The sequence below is a fragment of the Triticum aestivum genome, chromosome 5B, assembly GCF_018294505.1.
Source record: "Triticum aestivum cultivar Chinese Spring chromosome 5B, IWGSC CS RefSeq v2.1, whole genome shotgun sequence".
In the NCBI taxonomy this organism is placed as follows: domain Eukaryota; kingdom Viridiplantae; phylum Streptophyta; class Magnoliopsida; order Poales; family Poaceae; genus Triticum; species Triticum aestivum.
In genome coordinates this window covers 525,615,402-525,627,052 of record NC_057807.1, presented here as the reverse complement: position 1 = coordinate 525,627,052, position 11,651 = coordinate 525,615,402, and the positions used below count along the sequence as shown (strand labels likewise).

General features: G+C 49.9%; 1 pseudogene; it reads left to right on the top strand.

The window, feature by feature from the left end:
• The first annotated feature begins 4,700 nt into the window (after positions 1–4,700).
• LOC123114955 (E3 ubiquitin-protein ligase WAV3-like) lies at positions 4,701–11,372 on the top strand (annotated as a pseudogene).
• Positions 11,373–11,651: the final 279 nt, after the last annotated feature.

Genomic DNA, 11,651 nt, shown 5'->3' with positions numbered 1-11,651 from the left:
CCGAAGAACCCTAGCAGAGAGAGAGGGGGGGTTTACAGAGGGTGCAGGGGCGAGGAGGCAGGCCCGACGACGGCCGAGGTTGGGAGGGGAGGAAGCAGAGGAGGGAGGCGAGGGCCGATGGGTCGGGGGCGAGCGCGCCGGGGTCGGGGCGAGCGCCTGGATCAGGGGCGAGCGCCGGTGCCGGGGTCGGGGGCGAGCGCAGGGGTCGGGGTCGGGAGCGAGGGCCGGGTTGGGGGCGAGCGCCGGCGCCGGGGTAGGGGGCGAGCGATGGGGGAAGAGAGAGTGGGGATTTAGGGGGGAAAGGCGAGATGAAGCAGGGAGAGTGAGAATTTTGGGTTAAGTGGACGTAGCAGCAGCGCGTTTGGACAAAACGCGCTGCTACTACCTTCAATAGCTGTAGCGGTTTATACGAAATGTGCTACTACTACCTTCAGTAGCTGTAGCGGTTTAGACAAAACGCGCTGCTACTACCTTCGCTACTGCCAGTTTTTCTTTTTCTTTTCCTTTATTTTCTCCCACTTTTATTTCCCGAGAGCAGTGAACGAAGGGAGGGCGATATATATTGCATCATTTGACGATTAAATATGTATGCAAAATAGGAACATATATATTACATCATTGGACACATGCATAATAATGACGAAGTAGCAGCAGCACACTTTGAGCAACGGCGCTACTGCTAACCGGGATCAAAAAGTGTGCCAATTTGAAATTTAGCAGCAGCGACATCAGAAAAAGCGCGCTACTACTACATCCATAGCAGGAGCGCGGCTCGCGGCACCGCGCTGCTGCTAAATGGAGTTTGGTGGACATCGCCGGTCGATATTTGTAGTAGCGCGGTTTACATCGAGCGCGCTACTGCTAAAAACTTGTCAGTAGCGAGTTTCTCGCACACGCGCTACTACTAATTAGCAGCAGCGCTCCTTTTTGAGCCGCGCTGCTGCTAAGATTTTGTGTATATGCTTTTCCCTAGTAGTGACAACAACAACAACAACAACAACAACAACAACAACAATAACAACAACAACAACTCTAAAATATGTCATGGTGTATACAAAAACACCAATAAAAAATTTGCCTGAAACAACTAGGTTGGTGAAAAGTAGCATCAACATGGAGAGTGAAAAACTTTCAATGCCTCCTTTCGAGGCCGATTACCAATTGCGACACTCTTCCCTCTCATATCCATGAAATCGTCATCATTGTCGGATGAGCCATTCCTGATCATCTTTAAAATGAAATCAGCACATGAAAACACAAATTAGTGGATGGCAAAAGGTCTCCAACACATAAAACAATTCTGTAACCACAATCATATAATGGAAACTGTGCGAACACACATAACTGGACGATGGCAATTCTGCGTTAACAGGTGATTAAATTAAAATAGTGCATGCCAGAAATATGTAGCGCACACAAATGCTCGATGGCAAAAATATAAATTTAGGTAAGTGATGAAAGCACGCCGAAAATTACCATCACAAACATAAAGAAGCCATGGCAAATCTACATTGCACCACCATATGGGAGAGCATTGGAAAACCTGTGTCACACCCATATTATTCCATGGAAAAACTAAATTAACGATGTAATGAGAGCATGGCAAAAAGGGAGTAAATTCACCAACAACACAACACATGAGACATTGACAATATGCATTAACAAAAAGAAAAAATATAGCATGGCAAATCTCTAAAATAGACATATAGTCCATGGCATAATATGTAACGACAATACCAGGACAACATGGTAAGTTCCTCGAGCACACACAACATGGCATGGCAAAATGTATAGGAACAATATCGGTGGACCATGGGAAAATCCCAATCAGCCACATATGATCATGGTAACTCTAGACCAACCAGATTTGCAGAGCATGGCAATAATCTCTGTCACACACAAACTGGACCATTGGCCAGTCTCTGCTATGCAGAGAAGGAAACGTGACAAAAGATGGGGTAAAATGACCAACAAGAGAACAAAATCAGCTAAAACAACGACCCTGGAACTGTTGGGATCAATATGTCTCAAATAGCTAATTTGGCATTCGCCCTCAATGACGCACATTTGGCTTTAAAAATTGCGCACAGAAGAACAAATTCTTCACAACACTAAAAAGGCAAAAGAAAAAAAAAAGACCCGCCAATGCCCATGGCCCTCTTGCGGTTGTGGCCACGACACTCGCTGCCGCCGCCGCACTCAATCCGACGAGACTACGGAAGCCCTACCCTGACAACACTATCGTGTGCAGGCGGAGCAGCAAACTTTGAGCCCTAGCCCAATGTCGGCAGTTGACCGTGCTTGAATCGTCGGCGAAGACAAAGCTAAAGGGCGGAGAGTAAGAGGGGGAAGAGAAGGAATGAGCGAATGTGGTTAGTGTGGCGAATGGAGGGGAGGAAAAGAGGGGTTAGTGGGATCGGATTGTTCGCTAGACTGGGGTTAGAGCGAACCGTTTACACGCGTTACGTAGTGAGCCTCCCCACACCAATATTTCTAATTTCCTAACACTAGTAAGTGTGCATCAGGCTGGACGTACCGAGCGGGCTTTTCGGCCCGCTCGTGGCCCGTTCGGTCTTGGCCCGCTCGGTCCTGGCTCGCTATAGAAATTGGACGGTCCGGTCTGCCGAATTGGGCCCGAAAAAATATCGGTCCGGTCCGGTCTTTAACCGGGCCGACCGAGCGGACCGAGAAAACACAGCGACAGCCGCCGCCGTTCCTTGTCGTCGCGGCCACCGGCAGCCCTGGGGTGAACCACCATGTCTTCAAGCTTGCCCCACCCTTCCATTCTCACCTCCCAGTTTCGTCCTAGCATCTTGCCGCCGCTCCCCGTCGCTGTTGTGTGTGCACCGCAGCCGCTCTCGAGTTCTCGACCATGGCATCGACCACAACTGTTGCACCAATTCATGCCATGGCAGCGGTATTTCTTGCCATGTCAGCGCTTTTCGCCGTGGAGACAAAGACAAGTGCCATGGCAGCCACTTCAGCAGAGCAAGCACGCACGTAGGCCACCAATCGGATCGTGGGAGAACGCTCTGACGTGATTTTTGGATCGTGGGAGAAATGCTCGGCCCTGATTTTTGGATCGTGGGAGTAATGGTTTGCCGTGACTTTCTCGTCCAACAGATTAGGCAAATACAGTATTATTTTGGAAGGCTCTAAATTTGGCGGCGGCTTCCTCTAATCACGCGTCATCGATCCCACGTAGCTGTTCCTTTTATTGAGCCGAACAGAGAATAGAAAGTACGAGAGAAAATGGGATTGATCCAAAAATCATGGCATCATTTGACGACCTTCTCCACGTTAGATTTGATCCGCTAATCAGGGGAAGGCCCGCACAGCGAAAATCATGGGCTCATGCACGCGCAACATTACTTGCATGCAACAGAAAAACTGCTAAGAAATACATCGTGTGCTGGTTCATGGCTACATCAAAAATCAATCAAACAACAGCCGCGCTGCCCAGCGCACTTCCACAGCACGTCGCCCACCTCGCCGCAGTCCCTTGCACGTCGCCTACCTCGCTGCTGCATCCATGGACGTCGCCGCCGGTGGTTGTTGGCCGGTCCGCTCGGTCCGGCCCGGGCTTTGCAGCCGCCGGTCCGGTCCCTATAAACAAGACCGCCAAGTTCGTCGGTCCGGTCCGGTCCGGACCGCCGGCGGCCGGTCCAAACGCTGGCTCGGTCAGGGACCGGACCGGCCCGGACCGTGTCCACCCAGAAGTGTGCATGTGCAATGCACGTCTAATCATATATCTAATCATTAATCATATGTGAAAACGCATGTCGTTTGGTATAATTAGTACCCCCAACCTGAACATATGCTGCTACAGTATATCCATTTTTAAGTTTGTATATAATTAAGAGCCATTTATATGCCCAAATCTAATATTAGAAACAATATTGATCAGTTTTAGATCTTACATATAAACCTAAATTAAGCAAGCATTATATGCATTCATTGCCAAAGCAACACTGCAAGACTTGATGGATCATGGGCATATGGCTTCGTTGTAAAGAACTGTGGTATCTTCACATACTCCCTCCGCCCTTAAGAGAGTATACTTCCAACTTTGTTAAAGAATCAAATTATCTCAAAGCTTGATCGAGTTTGTGCAAAAATATATCAATGTTTATAAACCAAATAGGTATATGATATATTTTATCAAAAGTCTAATGCTACTAATTTGATGTCAAAAATGTTGGTGTATTATTATATAAATACGGTCAAACATAAAAGAATTTGACTTTCCAGCAAAGTAGTCGTATAGAATCAAGATTAAACTTAAACAAAATTAGTATAACTCCCTAACAATCAACAAATTATTTATCACTTGGCATGAGTGGTAAGCTACATCAAAACAAATTATTTCCACGGTGGAACAGTATGGTCCAAAACCTGTCATTTTCGCAAAAAAACAAAATGCAACAAATCTTATAATCTTCCAAAACCGATTTGCTTGGTCTCGAAGCCAAGGATGCTATTGATGATCTCTATATCCCAACAAACACGCACGCACGCACAAAGTCAGGGATTACAACTAATTAATCATGATTCGGTGCTCAGTTCAAAAAAAAAATCATGATTCGGTGCTATATTAAATCGGATCTCACAGCTGTTGTAGATCCATTGCTACGCACGAACAAAGTTGTACTTTCATCGGAGAAAGAAGGCGAACCCAAGAGCTTTGGATGATTAATCCCATGGAGACGAGGTGCGCCGTCTGTCATGGCGACATGGGCCGCGGCCACGCCACCTTCACGGCCGAGTGCTCCCACAGCTTCCACCTCCGCTGCGTCCACCACCAGACCGCCTGCCCGCTCTGCTTCACGCCGTGGCGCGACGTGCCGGGCGTGGCGCCCGCCCAGGACCTGGTCTTCCGCGACGACGAGCCGCTCGAGCCGCAGCCCGCAGCTGCCGCCGCGGAGAAGACGACTGCCAGCGGCGGAGTGATGTCCATCAAGACGCACTGCGAGTACCCCGCCATCGCCAAGGACGCCAGCCGCGACGGCTTCGCGGTGCTCGTGCACGCCAAGGCTCCCGCGCTGGCTCCGGCCGCGGCCAAGGCGGCGCGCGCGCCCCTGGATCTCGTCATGGTGCTCGACGTCAGCGGGAGCATGGGCGGCCGCAAGCTGGCGCTGCTTAAGCAGGCCGTGGGCTTCGTCGTCGACAAGCTCGGCCCCCACGACCGCCTCAGCCTCGTGTCCTTCTCGTGCGACGCCCGCCGCCTCACCCGCCTCACGCGCATGTCCGACGCCGGGAGGGCCTTGACCGAGCGCACCGTCGAGTCCCTGGCCGCGGGTGGCGGGACCAACATCAAGGAGGGCCTTCGCGAGGCCGCCAAGGTGATCGACGGCCGCCGCTACAGGAACGCCGTTACCGGCGTCATCCTGCTCTCCGACGGTCAAGACAACTACACGCTGTCTTCAAGGTTTTACAATCACGACGTGGCCACCGACTACAGCGTGCTCGTGCCACCTTCCCTGATCCGCACGGGCGACGGTTCCTCGCCGCCGATCCACACGTTCGGCTTTGGCACCGACCACGACTCGGCGGCGATGCACACCATCGCGGAGGCCACCGGCGGCACGTTCGCCTTCATGAGAACGAGGCCGTCATCCAGGACTCGTTTGCGCAGTGCATCGGCGGGCTTCTCTCGGTCGCCGCGCAGGAGGCGCGCGTCGCCGTCGAGTGCGTCTGCCCCGGCGTTCGCGTGCGGTCCATCAAGTCGGGGCGCTACAAGAGCCGCGTCGACGCTGACGGGCGCACCGCCGCGGTGGAGGTCGGCGAGCTGTATGCCGACGAGGAAAGGCGCTTCCTGCTGTTCGTGGACGTGCCGAAGGCCGGCGCCACGGACGACGTGACATCGCTGATGAAGGTGAGCTGCACATACCGCGACGTGGGTGTTAGAATATAGAGTTGTAATCTCAACCTCCTTCCTTCTCTTGTATTCTACCCAAACTCTTTCTGTCATAACCTTGTACGTCAAGCCAGGCTTCGGCCACGCATCAATATAAACTACCACGCGGCTCCCTCGATGGAGTACGAACGCTTCATATCTTTCATGGTAATCAGAGCCACCTCTTCTCATACATCTAGCCACAATCCAAAACCCTAGAAACCACACATCATCGTCTCCATGGCTTCCTTCGCCGGCGTCTCCCTCAACCTTGGATCGCCGCCGTCTGAGAAGCTCGCAAGAGGTAATTTCATCCTCTGGAAGACGCAGGTCCTCCCAGCCCTGCGAGGCGCGCAGGTGACCAGGCTCCTGGACAACACCGATGCCGCTCCACCCAAGATGGTGGAGATCACGAAGGCAGACAAGACCACGGCCCTAGAGCCGAATCCCCTATACGGACCCTGGATCGCCAAAGATCAGCAGGTTCTATCATACCTTCTCAATTCCATGTCTCCAGAAATTCTTGCACAAGTTGTTGGGAAAGATTCCACCTTTGAGCTCTGGACGACGGTGACAAATCTCTTCGCCTCACAATCTCAGTCTCGGATTACTAATCTGAGAATCGCCATCACCAATACCAAGAAGGGCTCGATGTCAAGCTCGGCGTATATGGCGAAGATGAAAAGTCTTGAGGATGAACTAGCTGTTGCAGGTCGTCCCGTATCTGATCCGGAGATGGTGGACTATATTCTGGCCGGACTGGACCGCGACTACGACCCCGTGGTAGCGGCGATCGGCGCTGTCAAAAACATCATCACAGCCGACGATCTTTTTGCCCAGATTGCTGCCTTTGATCAAAGGATGGAGATGCTAGGCGACTCATCTTCAGGCGGGTTCTATTCATCCGCTAATGCGGTCTACAGAGGCCGTGGCCAGTCCCGTGGCAGATCTCGCGGGCGTGGAGGAAGAGGCCGTGGCCGTGGTGATCGTGGTGACCGACAGTCGTCTTCCTCCAATGGAGGCGGCGGATTCAGAGGCCGTCCTCGACAGCAACAGCAACAGCAGGCTCGTGAGCAACAGCATGACTATCCAGAATGTCAGATATGCTACAGACACCATCCAGGAGGTGCACGAGTTTGCTGGTGGCGTTATGAAGAAAACGACCAGGAAGAAAAGCAAGCGCATGCAGCCTCCTATGGCGTGGACACCAACTGGTACGCCGACAGTGCAGCAACAAACCACATCACAGGTGAACTTGACAAGTTGACGAAGCGGGAGAAGTACAATGGAGGCGACCAAATTCGCACGGCAAGCGGTTCTGGTATGGATATCACACACATTGGCAGTTCAATTGTTAAAACCCCCGTGAAAAATTTACACTTGACCAATGTCTTGCATGTTCCTCAAACCTCTAAAAAACTTGTTTCCGTTCATCGATTCACTCTTGATAACAATGTTCTTATTGAGTTCTATCCTTATTTTTTCTTGGTTAAGGACTTGAAAACAAGGAGAGTCATTCTTAGAGGACGGTGCGTGGGAGGACTCTACCCACTCATATCAGCATCATCATCATCATCTTCATGGTCCAATAAACAAGCAAATATTGTCACCAAGCTATCTACATCAAGGTGTCATAGTCGTTTAGGTCATCCATCTTCAGTCATAGTTAGATATGTTCTTAGCAAAAATAAACTCTCTTATGAGCCTAGTAGTGAGTTAGTTTGTGATCCGTGTCAACAAGCAAAAAGTCATCAATTACCTTACCCAATTTCTACTAGTGTGTCTACTGCCCCTTTACAACTTATCTTTTCAGATGTATGGGGGCCAGCTCCTATTTCAGTGGGTAGATTTTCCTATTATGTAAGTTTTATTGATGACTATAGTAAATTTACTTGGATTTATCTATTGAAAAAGCGATCTGATGTATTCCAAGTTTTCCTCAATTTCCAAAATCTTGTTGAACGCAAACTGAACTCTAAAATCATTGCTATGCAAAGTGACTGGGGTGGTGAGTATGAAAAACTAAATTATTTCTTTCAAAAGCTTGGCATATCACACCATGTATCTTGTCCTCATGCTCACCAACAAAATGGATCCGCTGAAAGAAAGCACCGTCACATAGTTGATACGGGGCTTGCCTTGTTAGCAAATGCTTCCATGCCGCTTAAATTTTGGGATGAAGCATTCTTAACTGCTACATATCTCATCAACTTGCTTCCAAGTAAAGTTATCAAATTTGAAACACCCATTACACGACTTCTTGGTGTCACACCCAACTATACATCTCTTCGTATTTTTGGTTGTGCCTGTTGGCCCAATCTTAGGCCTTACAACACACGCAAACTCGCTTTCCGCTCAAAACGGTGTGTCTTTTTAGGCTATAGCCCCATGCATAAAGGGGTTAAGTGCCTTGATGTTCCTACTGGTCGGGTGTATATATCCAGAGATGTTGTATTTGATGAGTCCGTGTTTCCCTTTGCATCCCTTCATCCTAATGCTGGTGCACTTCTCTGCAAAGAAATTCTTCTTCTTCCTTCACATCTTCGGTCTTTTGATCATGGGGGCGACAACAATTGTACTAACCAATATGATGATATTCCTGCTGGTACTAGTCTTTCTCTTATGCCTGTGCAGGTCCCTGGAGAAAACGGTGCTCAAAATGACCAAGATCTCGAAAATATGGCTGGTTTTGATCCTATATTTCATGCTGAGGAAGGAGACGAAGCTGGCACAGATGACGAAGAAGATCTGGCGGCGCCTGCCACCCCTGCACGCGCGCAGATCTCGGATCACGCGACCGCATCCGCCTCGGATCAAGCCCCTGATGGCTCCAGTCCTGGATCCAGGGCGGGCCACTCCCGTGCTGCCGCGTCAGCTTCAGGCGGGACCAGCAGCGGGGCCGAATCCCCCTCGCCCCGCGCGCCAGCGTCAGACGGGACCAGCGGCGGGACCAGATCCTCTCCGCACCACGCGCGCCTCCAGTCGCGGTCGGGTGGCGGATCCTCTGCGCCAGTGCCTGCAGGAGGGGCAGCCACACCAGAAGCCACAAGATCCCCTGCGCATATGACAACAAATCAGTCCACTGCATCAGCAGATTCTCCTGGATCTTCTGTGGCAAGTATACCAGCGGTGCAGCGAGAGGTTTCTTCACGTGTTATGACCCGTCTACAGAAAGGTATACGGAATCCTAAAATTAGGAAAGATGGAACTATACCATATGGAATGTTGTGTATTTCAGGAGAACCAACATCGTTGAAGAATGCACTTGATGATCCTAAATGGAAAAAGGCAATGGATGAGGAGTATTCTGCGCTCATGAGGAATAAGACTTGGCATCTTGTACCAAATCAGAGAGGTAAAAATATTATTGATTGCAAATGGGTGTATAGAATTAAGAAGAAGGCAGATGGCTCCATTGACAAATATAAGGCACGTCTAGTTGCAAAGGGCTTTAAGCAACGTTATGACATTGACTATGAGGACACCTTTAGTCCCGTTGTGAAAGCTGCAACTATCAGACTTGTGTTAGCCATTGCTGTATCCAAAGGATGGAGTTTAAGGCAGCTAGATGTACAGAATGCGTTTCTGCACGGTGTTCTGGAAGAGGAAGTGTTTATGAGACAACCACCTGGGTATGAGAATAAGAAATTGCCACAGTATGTCTGCAAGCTTGATAAAGCACTCTATGGTCTAAAGCAAGCACCCAGAGCATGGTATTCCAGATTGAGCTCACAGTTAAAATATCTTGGCTTTGTTGCTTCCAAGGCTGACACATCCTTGTTTATTTATAACAAGGCAGGAGTAGTCATTTTTGTGCTTATATATGTTGATGATATCATAGTTGCAAGTTCTTCACAAAATGCTACTAATGCTCTTTTGCATGATTTGAGCTCAGAGTTTGCCTTGAAGGACCTAGGTGATTTGCATTTCTTCTTGGGTATTGAAGTCAAGAAAACTCAAGATGGTATTGTGTTAAATCAAGAAAAATACATTCTTGAGCTTCTGTCTCGCATGGGGATGAAAAATTGCAAGCCAATGTCTACACCTTTATCCTCCTCAGAAAGTCTCTCAGCATATGAGGGTGAGCCACTTCAAGAGGAGGAGAGTACAAGGTATAGGAGTACTGTGGGAGCACTACAATATTTAACTCTCACACGTCCAGATATCTCATTTGCTGTCAACAAGGTTTGTCAATATCTTCATGCACCTACTTCTGCACATTGGTCAGCTGTCAAGAGGATTGTGAGATATGTGAAACATACTATGGGAATAGGACTTCATTTCAAACGGTCTAATTCTTCTCTTGTGAGTGCATTCTCTGATGCTGACTGGGCAGGATGTAGTGATGACAGAAGATCAACTGGAGGTTTTGCAGTGTTCTTTGGATCTAATCTTATCTCCTGGAGTGCTAGAAAGCAAGCTACTGTGTCACGCTCAAGTACAGAAGCTGAATACAAGTCTTTGGCTAATGCAACTGCTGAGATCATTTGGGTTGAATCACTTCTTAAGGAATTGGGAATCAAGAAGAATCGTATCTCATGTTTATGGTGTGATAATTTGGGAGCAACATATCTGTCTGCAAATCCAGTGTTCCATGCCAGGACAAAGCACATAGAAATTGATTTTCACTTTGTACGAGAAAGGGTTGCGGCAAGGAAACTTGAGATTCGATTTATTCCTTCTAAGGATCAAGTGGCTGACGGTTTTACAAAAGCACTACCAGCAAGACCATTTGAAGAATTCAAGAGTAATCTTAACTTAGGTTAGTTGAGATTAAGGAAGGGTGTTAGAATATAGAGTTGTAATCTCAACCTCCTTCCTTCTCTTGTATTCTACCCAAACTCTTTCTGTCATAACCTTGTACGTCAAGCCAGGCTTCGGCCACGCATCAATATAAACTACCACGCGGCTCCCTCGATGGAGTACGAACGCTTCATATCTTTCAGTGGGGACCGGGCAGTCAGTGGACGTGGCAGGCGAGGAGGTGGCGGTGAAGAGGCCGGTCGAGGCGCCGGAGGCAGAGCCGGACGTGGAGGTCGAGCGGGAGCGCCTCCGCGTGCAGGCCGCCGAGGACATCGCCGCGGCGCGGGCGGCGGCCGAGCGCGGCGAGCACGCGGAGGCCTCGGAGCTGCTCAGCCGCCGGCGCATGGCGCTGAGGCAGTCGCCGCTGGGCGCGAGCGGCGACGCCGGGTGCGCGGAGCTGGCGGCGGAGCTGGGCGAGCGCGTGGAGGACCGGAGGGAGTACGACCTGTCGGGGCGCGCGTCGTTGCTGTGCGGCATGAGCGCGCACTCGCAGCAGCGCACGTCGGTCAAAGTTGGGAGGCGAGGTACGCGACTCCCGCCATGCGTAAGATGGTGGACCTGTCGGTGAAGACTCGTGAGCAACAGCAGCAACAGGCACACAGGCACAGCCATCGCCGCCCTCAAGGACGACGATGCCGCCGCCGCCTTCGGCGGCGACGGCGGCTCTCGCTAAGAACCTGGTGAGGAGATACCACCGATTTCTACGTCTCAAGTGAGCACGGGGCGATCAACTGAACTGCTACGAAAATGCTCGCGCGCGACGAGCACGGAAAATAATTAAGACGTGAACTTGCACGGTCTTTTAGATTAAAATTTTTTGTTTCCTTTCTCTTTGCATTCATCAATCTTGTAGGAGTAGGTTTACAGTTTGGTTCTAAAAGTTTCTAGCAGATAATAATAGGCTGGTTTGGCTCACTGTTTTCCCTTTTACATTCGTATGAATTACTACTGT